At 40.8% G+C, this 11,792-nt stretch overlaps 1 long non-coding RNA gene across 3 annotated transcripts in view; it reads left to right on the top strand.

Annotated features, from left to right (window-relative positions):
* Positions 1 to 11,792, top strand: part of LOC120372446 — a 34,262-nt gene that overhangs the window by 5,310 nt on the left and 17,160 nt on the right. For all 3 annotated transcript variants that reach the window (XR_005584972.1, XR_005584973.1, XR_005584971.1), the window contains exons 2-3: positions 2,593 to 2,661; positions 8,048 to 8,205. This is a non-coding gene — a long non-coding RNA (uncharacterized LOC120372446). The remainder of the gene's footprint in view (positions 1 to 2,592; positions 2,662 to 8,047; positions 8,206 to 11,792) is intronic.

Raw genomic sequence — 11,792 nt, forward strand, 5'->3', positions numbered from 1 at the left:
ACGCCATACACCATATAGGGATTTTCCTGCTTTTCCTAATTATAGGGACTTTTTGGCATTATATTTTGTGTATTAAGAGGGTATGATTAACTCCCTTTTATGTGCCCTCCAACACAATAGAAAACATCACATTTATCCTACATAGCTATAAGCATCATTTAAGCAAGTCCACATGGAGCAACACTCATGTCAAGCAAAGACTAGGGCAAAGTCAGTTAGTCTTAGCATAAGTCTTACCCTGGCCAGTAGAAACGATCCACACTGATATTTCCAACACATGCAAATATATTCAATTAAACTCACTCACAACGATATTTGTAGAAAGCAAACAGAAAAAAGGGGTGCAAAAGGCCAAAGCAAATTCAATATTGTTAACTTGAGCAAATATTTGCCGGGTTGTGGCTTTATTTATTTTAAAATATTTGCCCCTTCCTAAAACTACTACTGTGTTAGCAATCCCCTGCAATATCAAGCCACGGTGGGATGGGTTAAATAGGGAGCATCAAATTTTAGCTCTGCAGTTTGTGAATGTTGTGGTTTCAAATCAGACTCTCATCATTATTTCTAAGGCTATTTCTAAGGCCCTGTTTCGTCAAACACATGCCTGAAATCAGTGGGATTACTTATCCCTGTGTAAAATTATTTATGGGCATAAAGGTGCAAGAGTGAGGTCTTGGTGGTGCTAGTTTATGTGGAGCTTTTCGGTGGCAGTAACCGTAAAACCCAGTGCTGATCAAGAGGTCACCTAGAATCAGTAGTAATGAGGAAGCTGTGCGGAAAAGGCGAGCAATATCTCTCTGAAAAGGGGGCGCAGTAACAGCTAAACAAGAAAAGAAATCAGTACCTTTCAGGAAGTGCTCATTTCTGTTCCAGTTGCCACTGGACAGAAAAGCCATCTCTAGGAACACATAAGGATTTTCCCCTTCTTCTGACTGGAGAAAAATATTTTGTGCTGTCTTTCAGTTTAAGCTACACTCTCCTTTAGGACAAACCCTGCTGCCGTTGAACAATATTAACCTAGCTAAAGAATACCCTACAATATTTCTCTTTATAGAAGTCAGGCTGCTTCAGATATAGAGTTTGACATCTGAGGATGTATAATTCAGAGTGGCAAAAGGAAAGTGGATGAGGCACTTAAAGCTTATCAGAATGGCAGTTGCATTGATAGTGTGTGAAGAACTCAATGGAAAATGGTGAAAAAAATTCAAATATATATATTTATATGAAAGTAGCACCCAGAGGCCCCGTTGTGCTAGGCACTGTACAAACACATATAAAGATGTGGGGGGAAAGCCTGGCACCATTGAAGTCAATGGCTAAACTCTTATAGACTTCAGTAGGGCCAGGATTTCATCCATGGTCTCTGCCCTGATCTTATATATATATGTATGTATGTATGTATCCCATGATGCCCTTGGCATTTCATACCATCTGTCACGGGCATTTGTGTTTAAATGACTCCCCATCCCTTTATATTTCATCTTCCCTTTCTACCTTTCAACATTTCCCCCTCTGCAGATGGCTCACTGAAGGAGACTTTGATGTCATAAATGCAAGATTATGACTTTACGATCAGGCAGCGAGAGAAGCCAGGATGAGAGAAGGAAAATAGGACATATTCATCTTTGGAAACCAGCAAGGGAAATCCAGAAAATTAGACAAGAAATGTTATAAATTTCCCCAAAAATGTCTTTGTGTCCAAGCTACTATGCTGATTGACATCTGGTCTTTCTAGCTATTCAAGTAGAAGCCAATTGGGATCAGATTTATCACTGGTGACATCAATAGAGTTTCACCAGGATGACCTGGGACCTTTATGCCTCTAGGGGGAAGATACCTAGAGATCTCAAATGCAAGAGTCACAGCACTTTATATGCTTCTTCATCCTTACCTACATTATGAAAGCTTCCTGTGTGCTTATATTAATTAGCTGTTTTACCAATGTAAACTATCTTTCTAAAATACATTTACATCATCAACGTGCCATGGGGCCTAATTTGCCACCCATACGCTCATTGAATAATACCTTATTCTGTGAATAGTTTGAATGGGCTACTACACAGGAGTAGAAGTGGCAAAATTTGGCCCAAAGTTAACTTCAGGAACAATCTGATTGTAATTAACAAAAAATGTTTGGTGTTAATTTTGTTCATGTTGTTGTTGATTTTTGATATTAGTGTGATTTATTCTTGTATTGCAGGAACCCCTAGGAGCTTCAGTCATGGGCCAGGCCCCCATCATGCTGGGCATTATACAAACAGAACACAGAGATGGTGTCTGCCTCAAATAGTTTACAATGATATGCTGAGAATTTTACCCTTTTTTTCCCCTTTGGCTGGATCTTAAATGGAGAAAATGCGAGTTTGTTTTTATATTAAACAACAAAAGTACAACTAGATTGACAACTTGCATGTCAGGGTTTTACCTGATGTAGTTTGAGACAGCTGAGATGTTATCTCAACCATCCCTCTTGCAATGAGATTTATAATGGAAATGCTGACAAGACACCTATGTTTGGAGACGGCACCATGCACTGCTTTAAAAACTTGTTATGAATGTTAATTGGTTATCTGAAGGGTTTTCTTTTTCCAGGTGTAGGCAGCCCAGGACACAGCCTCGGTAATACAATGTAACGAATGCGTGAAAACACAGGATGCTTATGTGAGTATTAGAATGGCTGGCATAACTGCAAACAGTGTTGCCGTTTTATTTTCAAAGTTTAATCAATAATAAGCTCTTTGATCTTGCTATGTACTTGGAGAACAGCATTTCCTTAGGATGACAGCAAAGCAACTTTCCCACGGTTTTATATCTAGGTTTGGGTTTTAATCGGTCTGCTTGGGGGATTGTCATGAACCTCAGTGCTACACAAAATAGATAGAAGGCAAGCCGCAAAATGGTCATGCGTTAGGGTGGTAATTGTTCACCCATCCTGCTGGTAGCCCACCATATTCTGGCTTTTGCAAATGGGAGCATTGGTGAAATTCACGGCCGTGTCACTTAATTCCCATTTACTGGAAGCCCTAATAGCTCATGTCAGAGAGGGCTTTGAGGGCTTAATTGGTGCATGGGCCTTATGCTTGCTCTCTGCATAGGGGTGACAGCAGGCAAGGACAGCAGGCAACCCATAGGTAGGGCACCATGCTGTGGTACAGCCCCTCAGCCTGTGGGCTACCTCAAAGCCTGAGTGACTGCTGCAAGGTACCTTTCTCCTGGGCTGTCACAGCAGAACCACTGGGTCCATTTAATCACTGATTCCTTGCCTCTGCCTTCAGATCTTCCCTATGCCCCAGGCTTTTTCGGGCCCACCTGGATCCCCTCTCAGTGGCACCAGGGGGGACAGAGAATCCTCTGAGCAGCCAGCCCATGCGGCACTCTCCCTGTGCACCACACAGCTCACCTCAGAGGCTTTGTGGTCTCTCCATGCAATGGGTGGATGTCACTCTTTCTGGGAACACCTTTTGTTGTTGTTGTTTGTTCAAAACTATACCAATTCAGAGAGCTGGCCCGCTACGGAGTTAACCTTTAGCAGATCACTAGCACTGAAGAGCACATTTCCTGCCGTGACGATAGGAAAGTGCTAGATAACAAAAAACAAAAATGGCTTTGTTCTCTACGTTGCAAAAGTCTGCACAAAAGCTGGGCTGGCTCCACAAAATAGATCTCTAGGAGCCTGCTCAGTGTAGAAGACAAGATGATTTATTAAATCTGGCACTGTGAGGGCACACGATATCAGCTTGGAGATAACCTTCGGCAGGGAACTCTCTCACAGACAAAGCACAGTAACTGGTAGATGCTTGGAAGACAAGAAAGCAGAGGCATTTCAGGTAGCTTGACCTGAATGTAATGAACTGCCATTAACATTCATGCACTCCCACTGATGTTGATGGAAGTTCTGTGCATGGCACCATTGCAGGATATGGCCCTAAAGGCATAGGGTCTGGTTCTGCTCTCAGTTTCCAAAGTAGCTTCACTGAAGGCAATGGAATTACATCAATATACAATCAGTGTGAAATCAGGGGCTCCCCTTGGCGTGTGCTTAACTCTCTTTAATGCTAATAAGAGTAAAGAGAAGAGTGGATGAGCCTACAAAGCTGTAGTTACTGTAGTTGCTTTAACTTTCATCAAGAATATGTTGTTGGAATTCCCAGTTGCTGTACTTCTAAGACATCGCTTTAGGTTTTCATACAGCTGGGGGACAGACATCAGATTCAAAATAATCCACTCAGGATAGCAAAGGAAAACTTTATTTTAGTTAAAAGAAACTAGGTCCCCTTACTAAAACCGAGTAAATCACTGATTCCCTGGGATACCTTTGCTCCTGTTGAATCATACCTGACACATTGATTAGTGCCAATAGGACCACCTAGTGGAATAAGGTACTACTCAAATGTGAGCAGGGATATCACAGTCTGACCCCCAGGTCTTGCTCCTTAATCAAAACTCCATTTAATGAGACCCATCGTTTGTAGCAAAAGTCATTCTCTGCTGCATTAAAATGCATTGGAAAAGCTGGAGCCTAAGTTTTAAAGGTTAATTGGATCCCACAAAGAAGAATTAACTGAGCTGTTTTCTCTCCTTTTTAAAGAGCCTTTATAGTTATTGTAATCTCTACTTTATTTCCTCACAAGGCAACCAACATACAGGATATTTTTTGACATTTTAATGTTGTTGTTTTTTAACAAAATGGTTAACAAATAATGTACAGATTTTGATTTATCTATAATGTACATACTGTAGTCTCATTGCATGATGATTTATGCACCAGATCTTCATATACATGCATATGAGCTTAACTATTAATCTTTGCTTATGTTTAACTATGTGCTAACATTATTCACTACTCCAGTATTAAAGGAGAATTTCATTTTCAGATGCTTACCTCTTGTTTGGAAAATAATAGCCTAAGGCACTGCTATTCAACAACTATTGGGAGTGGGGGCGGGGGGAGGTTGAAGTTCTAGCCAGCCAGGTTTTTCAAGCTCCCATTGCTCACCAACTGTGGAACTCTACTTTCGATTCAGGAATATAAATAATCTGCTTCGTTTTCCACTGAGCTTGGAAACACTGAGCTGTTGGCTACATGAAAATATGAGTCCTTGTATCCATGTATGGAAAGTAGACAAGTGACCTGACTCCCTGTCAAGAGAAAAATCACTTCCACACACCAGAGAGAGCTCTCAGAACCTGTCTAACCCTGCCAGCACAGCCAGATCACTTGATGGGAACATGCACTTGGTGATAATAGATTTAGATCACAGCTGATGACTGCCTTTTCAGGAGTCTGCCTTATGATTTCCCATTACACACCTTCCCAAATTTCTTCCATCGGCATAGGTCTGAGGATGCTGTTATCTGAGGTTGCTTACATGCAGCACACCCAGAGAAGAGAATAGCCTGCAGATTGGGAAAATCATCTTTTTCCTTCTGCTTAAAGCTGAATTGATTGGTTTTTGGAGGGGGATAGATGACAATTAAATGCCTAGTTCTCTCCACCCCACTCCAGCACCTCCCAATTTCCTCGCACATCTGTGTGTGTGTGCACCCATGGGGGAGAGGAGGGGTCAGGGGGTATATGTACTGTTTCTATAAATCCATAGTGAGAACCCAGGCCCTAGGAATCTTGGGAAAGCTCTAGGCGGAGGCAAAGATAGAGTAACGTCAAGACTCATACTGTTTTCCTCATTCTAATACGGTTCCTTGTTCAGTGTCAAATGAAAGCAACTTTCTGCAGATCCTTTACTATTGTCATAGGGGAATTTTAATGGGAGCTGGACACCTGTTTCCTTTAGGTGCCTTCATAAATCCCAGCCCGAGTAGTTTATTTTGTAATTAGTGAGATGTGTGTTGTTATTTATCATTATCATTATGGTAACTCCCAAAGGTCCCAATCAAGTCAAAGAGAAAATCTGTCCTGAAATGTATAATAGATTTTAATGATGTTGAAAGACAAGATACAGAAGTTGTATGTCAGGGATAGCCTCATAATGAAGAACCTTTATAAAGAGAAAGCTACCACACTCTGTCTGGGTAACCAATACAATAGAAATGCTACATTCATAGTTCCATGCACACTGCTAATGTAAACCCGTCCTTGCTTGGCATCTATGGACTCCTGAAACTAGCATATTACCTTGTGAACAGATGAGCCCAAGTAGGCAGCCAAGATATCATGTAGGGTCATCAAGTGTGTTTGTTAAGATCAGGGCTCCTAGAAAGCCAAATGGCAAGGGGAGCCTGTCTAGGGTTCTGTGCCTCCTGTATGTTTACTGGGTTGACCACAACCACTCCAGCTCTGATCTGAATTAATGTCAAAAATAAAAAATTAGTTCACACGGCTCTTATGTTAACACTAGGGAATTCACTGTGTAGTTAACAGTAACTGAATAAGGGAATAACCAAAGCAAAGGACTAGTGCTGGTGCATGTGTGTGTGTGGTGGGATAGGGTGGGAGAAGATGAGAAGTCTTGATGTACAGAATCTGAACATTTTCTCCTGCAATTTAAAGAAAACAACACGGTAACACAAGGGAAATACATTGTTTGAAATTAGGGATGGTAGCAAGCAAGGGGAATAGAGGGAAATGAGTCCTGGGCCTTCTCCATATAAACTCCACTCTCAGTATTGATGCACATGCGTATTCAAATTCTTCCCTCCACACCCTTTGGCCTCTTCAGAAATAGACAACTGGTGCCAAAATGCTTTTTTTTAAAGGCTGTGTGTTCTGGGTCATTTTTTGAATAGCTAGTTAGAAATGCTGACGTCTTTACTGATGAGAGCCCTATGGAATTAAAAAGTCAGCACAGAAACATACAGTTGATTAATATATGGAGACAAATCCTGCCCCAGCTGCTACCCTCTCTGAATGGAGAACTCTGCATCCAGCAGAATCAAATACATTTCTGCCATGAAGGCAGGATGGGGGACACATAGCCCTGTGGGAGGATCCCTCCCCAGTAAACATCAGCCCTTCTCAGGAATGAGAATCTGTCCTATTACAGCTAAGTGCAAAGATCTCCATTTTTTCTGGGATGTAAACATCAACAGAGCTGAGGAAATCTGTATTGCACCAGTCAGTACAACTCCTACAATGCAGTATTTTTCCCATTGCAAAAATCAGTGATTGTATTGCAGTCCCCTCTGCCGTCACTCAAAACCAAATCGGGATATATTGCAAGTCAGGTCATTGGTGCAATCAAATATGGAAGGACAGTGGAATCTCATTTGGAAAAGAGGGGTGCATAGCCTTCTTTTGTCCACATGAGAGGAGGATCAAAAAGCTTCATTAGAATTTGTGTGCAAGCATCACAATAGTCTCCACTATGTTACATGTTCAGGGCTTTAACCTATGACCCCCATTACGGGGGCTGAATACAGACCTTGCTGCAGTAGGACACACTGGAGGGATTCTGGATGGCAAAGACTATGAGGAGAGACATGCTATACAGGCAGCTAATGCAACCCTTGTAAATGGAGCAGTGTGGAGAGAAGGTGTAATCTTTTAGGGAAGCTAATACTGCCAGTGTCACGAGCTTGATGTAGTACTCAAGTATAGCATGTGCTGGAACCATTCTGGACCCCTGCACAAGGAAGCAAGAGGGGTGGGGAATTCTCCTTAGGGTTTCTACCTTATTAGTTATCACTTGTATTGTGGCAATGCTTTGGAGCCCCCATCAAAAACCAGGGTGCCATTGTGCAAGGTGCTGTACAAAAATATCCTTGCACACTTCTGCGGGCAAAGGCACAAAAGGCGCCTTCTAAATTTGATGAACTGGTGACAGACATTGCAATCCTCAGGATGTTTTCAATCAGTAGTGAATTACATCTCTTTGTATCAGTAAGCAGCTAGTTCTTTAATATCTCTCTGGATGCTAGAGAACAGCTCATTGATATTTGACTATGCACGAACATAGCTATATTTTCTAACAGGTGGACTGGCTGCACAGATTTCAGCTAAACCACACACTGAATGCTGCACACAGTATTCATTAGCAAAGGGATCAGCCTACATTGTTGTGTGGTGCATACTAACTAGTTGTTTCCATAGTTCTAGGGCATGGGAATTGCCTCAACCTACTCCACTTATGCCGATGTTCCTCCCAGCTCAGCATTTGGAACCCAACATTCTGCATTGAACAGTTCCACTCTGCACATTCTCTACTGGCGCATTTGGCTACTCAGTGGCACACTCGGGATTTGCATGAGGTGGGTTACATCAAGTGTACTTAACTTCTGATTCAGAAGGACGCTAGTTATGAAATTCAAGTGATTCTGTACAATGAGCAGAAGTGGCAGACACACACACACAGACAAATTAGATAGTAATTTGGGTACAAGTACTTTTTTTCTGACTGCTGCCTTGAGGTTTGGCGGGGGGGGGTTAACTTCCCTTTCACTAACAGGATACTACAGACCTGCAGCTATACAATATTCCCCCCCACACACACATACACAAGCAAATGGACAAGAAGAAAAATTATTCCCCCCCCCCCAAAATATATATATATCACATTACATCCCACACCCCTTCTCCCTTCTTCTGCCTGCCTTTTGCCTATAGTACTTAGTCCTAATATAAATGCAGGTTATCCCCTAATAAGTAAGTTTATCTGATAGAGGTCAAGGGTCAATCTTGACCAGTAAATCAAAATAAAAGAGGTGAACCTGAGCCTTTACTAGGGAAAAGGTTGTAGTTAAGTCAGGATCCACTAACATGCATTAGTGAACCCTGACCCAACCTTGTACTCTTCTATTGATATAGATAAACACTCTATGTTTTCTACTTAAGTCTGAACATTGTCAGGGTCGGGGACCTGCCTCTCTCTAGCACATACTTGTAGACAAAATCAATTCTTTTATATTCTCTAGGAAGTAAGAGATGAGAGACTTCTTAGGGAACTTAACATGTCATAGGAAGTGGTGCCAGCAATCCAGAAGGTGATACACTTCCTTGTGACCCAGTGCTTAATGATATCCCAGCAGGGTTTTAGGGTGAATTGTGTTACTACACGTGCTGTATTTCAGATCAGATATAAAAGATCCCCTGGCTTCTTTTTCACAATAATGGTGGGTTAGTTCTGGTATCCTGGCAAAATTCCAATTAGGTAATTACATTCTGCCTCCTGAAAATTCCTCCTTCACCTTCTGTCCTAGAATATTTTATGATGTTGTTATGACCGCTTTAAAAAGCTTACTTCATTTTACTCCACAAATGGCTGTGTTCCAGTGGTCAGGGAAATGTCCCCTGTATGCATATGTCTAAATGCTCAAAAGATGTTCAATCATGTCCCCAGATTTGGATATCTAAAAGTTGACACCTACCTTTTTGCACACTTACTTTTGAGGGCCATGTTTTTGCATTCAAATAGACTGAACCCTGGATGTGAAAACTTTGCCAAATCCTGCTCACTCCTTGAAGTCAAGGGGACTACTTGCATGAGTAAGGTTATGTCTACACTAGAGAGCTGACAGCGGCACGGCTGTACCAATGCAGCCATGCCGCTGTAAGATCTCTCGCGTAGCTGCTCTGTGCTAATGGGAGAGAGCTCTCCCTTTAACATAATTAAACCACCCCTAACGAGTGACTGTAGCTATGTCTGTGGGAGAAGCTCTCTCACCGACATAGCACTGTACACACCAATGCGCTTGTCAGTGTAACTTAACGTTGCTCAGAGGGGTGTTTTTTCAAACCCGAGTGACATAATGACATAAGTGATAGTGTAGACATAACGTTAGGCAAGCAATATCAGAAACCGTATTTGTATGTGCAAATGAGCGAGTGTAGTTTGTGCACCCAGAGTGGCTTTTCATGTGTTACCAAAAAAGAAACAAACACTCTTATGTGTGAAAATTTTGAGACTTCTTCAGAAACGATGTCACATAGTTTACAATTGATTTGAGAGGAATTACAGTGTTTATAATCTATAGGGAGGCTAATCCAGAGGATGGAAGTAGCCTACAATGTGGAAGACCTGGGGTCAAGTCCTGTGTTCTACCACACACTTTCTGTGTGACCTTGGGCAAGCCACTTAGTCGCCCCGTGATCAGTTTTCCATCTCTAAAACCTTAAAGAGATGCAGTGGGATATTGTACACTGATATTTTTGATTACATTAAAGATGTGATACCCTAAAGATTGTGAAGATCTCAGCAACGGAGACCCTATAAGTATCTAAGATATAAATTTATCAAGAATCTTTGGAATTGGAAACGAATGAGTCTATGTACATAAGAATTGCTGCTATTATGATATACAAGTGACACAGAGCATTCAAATTCTATTAAAAAAAAAGCCAGAATGGGAGTTCCTTTTCTCAATAAATATATTGAGTAATGAATATGTAGGATGATCAAAAAATTGTGTTTGTGCCTTATGTGTTGAAGAAATTAATCATGTTCATCCCTGGACAAATGTAATGCTGCAAATGTCAATGTCTGCAGGGTCTATCTGCCATATAAATGCCAAACAGACACATTTACACTTCTAAGGAGAAGAGTTAGCTTGTGCATTTGACTTTTCATGTTGCTTTCAACATTTGTTTGTGATTTCTCACCTAATTTCAGTTCGTGCACTCGGATCCTGATCCAAAGTCAATAGAGACCAGTGCAAAGATTTCTGTTGACTTTGGCCACTGACCGACAAATAATCAAATCTGTGCAAGTAACTGTTTTGTGCTCAGTAAAAAGTGGTGCTGCATTATTTTCCCACGTAACACACAAATCAAAATGATGAGGGATCCTTGATATAAGATTTCCTGTCCCTTTAATTAGTATTGTAGCATCCAAAAATAACAAACTACAGTACATAAAATGCACTAATGAAGTCAGTACACACTAAAATGTCATACTGATAATGACTTATGCTGCTCTTTATACTCTACACTGACATGTAAGTATTATATTTATATTCCAATTGATTTATTTTATAATTATATGGTAAAAATGAGAAAGTAACTAATTTTTCAGTACTAGTGGGCCATGGCACTTTTGTATTTTTAGGTCTGATTTTGTAAGCATGTAGTTTTTAAGTGCGGTGAAACTTGGAATATGCAACACAAATCAGACTCCTGACAGAGGTACAGTAGTTTGGAAAGGATGAGAGCCACTGGTCTAGTCTGCTGAGTAGACGGCCTGCTTCATGACAATCTGTCCAAATGCAAAATAAACCACATGTTTTTTATTTTCCTCTATGAAATAAAAATTAAAGCAAACAAGCCAACCACTCTCATCTCAAAATGTAACTTACATGAAGAAATACATGGTAGAGGGAATTTGTACAGTTCTAAGACCATTTTGTCTAGTTTCATGTAGGTCAGCTTGAGCTCTGAATTTCCTGTCATTTGTTTGTCAATATTTGTTATCTGAACATAACTTTTATGTATTTATTTAAGACTAAATTCCAACCTTGCCTGACAGCAGGGTGTTTTATGCGAAATAATTCTGTCTAAGATTGGGAGTAGCACTCCAGTACATTTAAACCAACTTTATTATTTTTACTTTGGGTATTCAGCTATATACTAGTTTGATGGAGCTGCAATGGGGATAGCCACTCAGCCAATGCAAATAAATAAATAGGTTGAGAACCTTAGCAGGTGTAAATCAGCACAGCTTTACATCAATCTGTGGAGCTTGATGCAAACCAGCTGAGGATCCACCCTAGATTGTATGAGGCAGTAGACTGGATTCTGTGCATGAAGATTTCATTTCTCGTGAAAGATTTTTATGAGTGTGTCTCTTTGTATTTAAAAGTTATCTATAGTGCAATAAATGAAGATTAGAATGAAGCTGAATCAG

The sequence above is a fragment of the Mauremys reevesii genome, linkage group 9 (assembly GCF_016161935.1).
Source record: "Mauremys reevesii isolate NIE-2019 linkage group 9, ASM1616193v1, whole genome shotgun sequence".
Lineage (NCBI taxonomy): Eukaryota > Metazoa > Chordata > Testudines > Geoemydidae > Mauremys > Mauremys reevesii.